The following is a 6,624-nucleotide window of genomic DNA, read 5'->3' as shown; positions in this document are numbered from 1 at the left end:
TGGCGAGTTCGGATTCTATTGAGAGAGTCATCAGTATGTAAATACAGGAAACTATTTTGAAAGTTCGTACGTTTTTAAAGAGGGTGTACATAATCTCATATAAGAAATAAATTAGTGAGCTAGTTGGGTTTAACGCCGCTTTTAACACTATTCCAGTTATATCGGGGCGTGTCAGCTTAATGTGGTAGGAAAGCCCGAAGTGATGCAGGTCTCAGACGTTTACCACTTCGGTGAAACCAACGAGCACGGTTATGGTCCTGACAAAGCTAGAAACATAATCGGGTCGGACCGGGATTCGAACCCCAAATCATACATTTCTGGCATGCCCAAGGGACGCAACTCTGCACAGCGAATCGCGGCGCCTTAGACGACTTGGCCACCCGTGCCCCCTAAGAAATAAATGACTCATGGTGGCTGTTTGTCGCACAATACAACACTGCATGATTTTTTCTGAAGTTTTTTATCGTACGAAAACCAACGATCACGAGTCCTTTGGACACCTGCACCGGTGAGTGTAGAACAGATTTCCACACCCGTCAACCGTAATCCGTCAAATAAATGCCCAATGATATGCATTTATTTAAACATGCATAAATTCTAAACATCTTGAGATTATGGGGATTATTTGCTACGGTAGTGTTTAGGCTGTGATAAGATAGCTCAGTTCAGCTGTTTAGACACTAAACGAGTTTAGATCGAACACACCATATGTGTATTCCGTTTGGGACTTTAACTCATTTCTAAACATGTATGAACTGAATGTCAGAATGAAACGTCGTCAAATTACGGGGCCTTTCCACAGGATGGCGATCTTTTAGCCTCCAATTGCCAGGTCGTCGTTGGAGGCTCAAAGGAGGCAGAATTGTTGCCTTTGTCGTTCCAAGGTGGTACACAGGAGGTTCAGACATCGCTTTTGGACGCCATGGTCGCCGTGAACTTTTGAACCTGTTCAAAACAGTCGCACAAAGGTCGCCGAGGAGGTTGGTTGCTCAAAGGTGGCTCAAAGGAGGCAGAAGCATTGCCGTTGTTGGAGAATGAAGGCCCAGTGGTCGCCAGGTAATAGAAGCGTTCTGCTGTAAATTTTCCCGTCAATATTGGCGATGCTTCTGCCTCCATGGGCGTCCTTTGGGCGTCCAAAAGCGTGCACTGAACGATGACTGTGATGGCCGCCGTACCTCCATTCGGCGACCACGGCAACCCTTGAGACACCATGGCAATGCTTCTGCCTCTTTTCTGCCTCATGTGAGCTACCTATAGTGCCTCCTCCCTCAGCCTGCCTATAATTAGAGGGCTTGTACCTGCAGTTTTTCATTGTGGTTGCAGACGTTGAACAACTCGAGCAGTTACTGCTGAACAACTCCTGGAGCAGTTACATAGAGACATGATTTCTGGGTTTAGGCGACCATTGAGCGTCCTGGCCAGATTTGGATCGCTCAGAGGTGGCACAAAGGTCGCAGCCCTGTGTAAAGGGGCTTTTATATGTGCGCATATAGTTAAACTAAAGCAATTTGAAACAGTACCATAGACATCTATGTTGTAACTATAAATGACGGAGTCTGAAATATGAAGGGTTAAATAATAGGGAACAAGGGGTATTTAGTAGATTTTGTTGAATATGATACATACAGATATTGTCATAAGGGCACAAAGCCATTTCAGATGTCCGTTTCAACAAATGTGATTTCGGTGTCTGTGTGAATTGTTACAGTGGATTTGTATCAAAGAAAGTAACTCTCAACAGATTCCTTATAATATTCCACTGTTTTTTAACAGTTATTCAATCTCGTTTTTCTTTTAGAAATACACTTGGTGCTTGTAAACACACGCACACCCACAATTCAAAGTTCCAATTTATTAAGGAACTATCTAAGAATAAAATGAAATGTTTCATCTTTTATCCATTTAAATATGAGTAGTCCACATAATGTAAATATGGTAAAAATAGCTGTCTTGTCTCTGTCTATAATTACATTCTCTTATGTATAATTGCTTAGACAAAGCCCATCCCCTCACTGGGATAGACAGCCATGGCCAGTGTTTTCAAAACTGTAGTTCTCAGTTTTTATAGCCTCAAAGCAGTAGCTTGACGGAAATTCGAATTACATACTGAAAGAACATGATATATCAATAAAACCTGTTTTGGAGTCAGATATGGATCTATGACATCATGTTATTGTGTTATCGTATTGTAATATATGGTAGTATTCTTTTCATATTGAGACCGCCTCCGTGGTCTAGTGGTAGGGCGTCCGCCCGGAGAGCGGAAGGTCTGGGGTTCGATCCCCAGCCGCGTCATACCAAAAGACGTTAAAAGATGGTACTTGTTGTTACCCTGTCTGGTGCTCGGCATTTAGGGGCTAATACAAGGACTGGTCGGTTCGTCGCTGTATAAGTGCAATAATCTTGGACGCGACGTTAAACCCAATTTCACCTCACCTCACCTTTTCATATCGAAACCAGTATGATTTTGTTGCTATATTAGTATAAATGAATTAGCCAGGGTAAATATGATATTGACTTAGTTAACCACACATCTCTTGATGTTTTCTGAAAATATGAGTGAGTATGGTTTTACGCCGCTTTTAGCAATATTCCAGCAATATCACGGCGGGGGACACCAGAAATGGGCTTCACATATTGTACCCATGTCGGGAATCGAACCCGGGTCTTCGGCGTGACGAGCGAACGCTTTAACCACTAGGCTACCCGACCGACCCATAACTGACATGAGAACTGCTTACTTTGTCATTTGTACCATAAAGAATGTCACCAATTGAAAAATCAGGATTTAAGTAAGCATCAGTTTTGAACATTTTGAGCATAAAAGTTTTAACATCTTCAAATGGGTCCTCATGCGGACAAGACGGATCGGGGGAGTAACACCGTACCTTTATCACAATTGTCTGTCTTTTAAGGTAATTAAAATATAAGAACTATATGTTTGCTTATGATATTTGGTGATAGACGTCATGAACACATAACACATGTTAAGTACTTGTATTAAGGCAATGTAATAAACGTTCTTTTATCCTTAGCTTTTTCTGTTCAATTGTTTGAATTCCAACGGAAATGTTCAGTGCCCGAATGTCTTATGAAGTACAAACGTAGATCCATACTCTTGCTAAATACATGAAGCTGACCATCTTCCGGATTTTCCAATAGAAAAGTGAGTGAGTGAGTGAGTTTAACACCGCTTTTAACAGTCTTCCAGTTATATCACGGCGTGTCAGCTTAATGTGGGAGGAAGGCCCGAAGTGATGCAGGCCTCAGACGTTTACCACTTCGATGAAACCCACTCATCTTACCGCCAGCGAAAACCTAGATGAATTGTGGTCGCAAGCTGTGTCGAAAACCACGAGGGCTGTCTACAGAGCAGGGGTTCAAGCCTTTATAACCTTCATGGCTATGTGCGGGTTTATGTGGCAGGCTTGTGCGTTACCTCAATCGTTGGAAGATTCATGGTTACTGTTCGTAGCCCACTGTCATCATCGACTTCATTTACGATATACGACTATCAAGTGTTATCTGTGTGGAGTGAGATTGACTTATCTGAAGCATAATGTGCCCAATCCATTGACTTCTAGGAATCTGCTACGAGTAGAGACAATAATGAAGGACCATCAAGAAAGAGCAAGGGGTAAATCAAATTGTACGACTACCAATTACTGTTGACATTTTTAAGGAGATTTGGCTCACCTTACAGAAAGAACTATTTTTACCTGTAACAGATTTGTTGATGAAGACGGTGTGATCAGTCACTTTCTTTTGGCTTTCTACGTTTTGGAGAATTTACCTGTGACCATTTTGATTAAAAAATGTATTTGTCTCTCAGCTCTATTGTGTTTAGACAAGATTGTGAATCGTTTGATTTGACGCTTAAATCGTCTAAGGCCAGGTTCACACACCGCCGATTAGGGCTCCCGTTTGAGATCAGACAGCGCTACGACACGAAAAGTGAAAAAGTCGGATTACTATCCTCAATGATCTGGAATGTCCTATCATTGTCTGAACGCAGTCGTATACGTTCGTAACAGAGTCCCACGGATCGTAAAAGGTACAGAGAGGTCGGCCAATCACTCCCGACAGTATGGTGTGTCCCGTAACATTCGGGAAAGTCAGTTAATTTTGTCTAGTTGGATTACAATCGTGACCATGTCGTGACAGATTCTGCTGTATCGGATCAAAATCGTAACAATGTCCTGTGTTGCCTGGAAGGTGTCCTGTGGATCGGTACGCTGTCGTGATGAACAGGCATGAATTGTTCACTGCCGTTTCTTGTCCATTGAGTCCAGATTGCGTCCAGATCCTGCCGAATGAGATCCGTCTTTGTCGGTTCACTGTCCGTTCACTGTCTGATCTATATCGGATCGCAATCGGGCGAATCGGGACCCTGTCGGGACAGATTCTGTCGTTTTTTACCATGCGGAAGATACAAATCAGATCAGATTTGATTTGAGAATGGGAGAATCGGGACGAATTCGACTGGAAACGGCTGAATTCGGGCGCTTCATGAACAATATCTGATTGTTTGTGAATTTCCTACCACGAATCACAGGAGCTTGATCAGATTTTTGACAAATCTTAATCGGGAATGGTCCTATCAAGGACGGCAGTAAAACTCCTAAATTTGTGACTGAGCCCAAAGACAGATCATTTTCGAAGGGGTGTAACTTTGTCCATCCATGCAGTTTCAACATCTTACTGTCCGGTTGGTTGTTTACATGAATGTATTCATCGTAAGATGACCATGGGAGCTACTTTGCATGATCCTTTGTTAATAAGCAGAATATTCCCCTCACCAAGACTTTTTTTTATTCAAAGATTTAAACAAACCTTGTCTATGGCAGGATGTGACCAAGAGAATGACAACTGTCATTCATTTCATATTGCTGCTGCTACATCAGCTTCCACAGCTAATATTCCAGACCATGTGATAAGACTCTAGACAGGTGGTCATCGGATTGTTATGTTCGAGATATTAGGGTGCCCAAATAATCCATAGCACCAATCTCATTAAAATCAGATCTTCGTTTTCGCTACCGCTAAACAAAGATCTGAGGACATCCCATTACGGGTCACGTCAGACCGACCTTGCTCGAACTTTGACCGACCTTTAGAAGGACTGACAGGAAGTCGACATTAGCCAATCAGAAGGCAGCTTTCTCGTGCTTTACGGCACTAATTTCAAATTGGCGACTACGCCTCGAACCATATTTTGACAAATTTTCGATTCAAAATGTGTAACCTGAACAAAAGAACATTTTGGAATGGCTATTAGATGGTCTAGATTGTATGGATTCAGTTGTTAAACCCGTAACTATCGTTCGGAATACCCCGTGTTAAAGTTTTCAAGACTTGCAAGATTGAAAATCACATTCCGACTGTCACTTTCATGATCTGGAAAGCGACGCTCTGATTGGTCAGATAAAAGGTCGTTCTGACGTGTCCCGTAATGGGATGTCCTCAGATCTTTGTTTAGCGGTAGCGAGAACGAAGATCTGGTTTTAATGAGATTGTCCATAGCACAGGCTCAACCTGCGATGGCCAACACTAGGGGTAACTACTTGTTATAGTTGTATATCTTTATTCCTCAGTCAAGTCTTTACTTCGATTTTGGGTTTGTTTACCCCTGCAGTTATAATTGGGTTTGGATGCATTGGATGACAAACACGGGTCATGCTTCACCTCCATGGTATTAGCATCCAAGGCGTTCTATCTGTAGTGCAGAATGATGTGTAATTAATTGTCGAAACCACTTCGTAGCACATGTATCACTCTCGACAATTGATCCCAACAGCTTTGGGCCTGGCCGATGCTCAGTCAGGTACACATAAGTCAGGTACATGTAGTCGATTCTTCTGTGTTTATACGCAATGCTTGGGAAGGTTGTCAGGGAAGGTTGGGAAGACGAATCGATCCCTAGCTGGGCATGACGGATGCTCAGTCATGTGCATATACCAATAGCTTTCTAGTCACATGTGTACAGTGAGAATCCCCTCACGCCAAACTTTGTTAGGTATGTATTATATTGCATGTGTCTCAGGTATTAAATCATTGTTGCTGTTTTGTGTTGAATTGTCATTATAAATCTACGAATTGTTTTATCAAATATAGGACATCAAACAAATCTCGTCACCTATGTTTTTTAAAACACATCAAGTACATATTATTTTATTATGTAGGATATATTGTCATCAACCTCTAAATGTAAGACGATTACGCCATTGGCATTCTTTAAATATTGATGAATAACATCCAAAATTAAAAAAAGAAAAAGATTTGTTGTGCCACTGTAGGTGACATCTTTAGAGGAAGACGTATGTCATACAACCATTGGTGACTTCAAGTTTCCAATAGTCAATTTCCCTTCATGTTGAGTGATATTTCAGCAGCTCCGGCCTTTGGTGTTTACATTTCATAACTTTTGAGAGACAATCGATCATGTTCTTTTTACTTAGATTTCAAACAGCTTCATACGACTCTTGCTCAGAAGTTGTTTGATCACGGTTCAAGGCCTGAGCAAAGCTTTCAAGAAGTTTTATGGTAGAATTGAGGAGGGCATGTCCAAATTTGACACATCAGGGACAAAAATTATGTCCAATGCAATTCCCTATTTTGACTTGT

General features: G+C 41.8%; 1 pseudogene; it reads left to right on the top strand.

Moving 5' to 3' along the window:
• The first annotated feature begins 3,285 nt into the window (after window positions 1-3,285).
• On the top strand, window positions 3,286-5,573 carry LOC139457168 (uncharacterized; annotated as a pseudogene).
• The last annotated feature ends 1,051 nt before the right edge of the window (window positions 5,574-6,624 follow it).

The sequence above is a fragment of the Haliotis cracherodii genome, unplaced genomic scaffold (assembly GCF_022045235.1).
Source record: "Haliotis cracherodii isolate W230 unplaced genomic scaffold, xgHalCrac1.p SCAF_12, whole genome shotgun sequence".
NCBI lineage: Eukaryota > Metazoa > Mollusca > Gastropoda > Lepetellida > Haliotidae > Haliotis > Haliotis cracherodii.
This window is presented reverse-complemented; position numbering and strand designations above follow the sequence as displayed.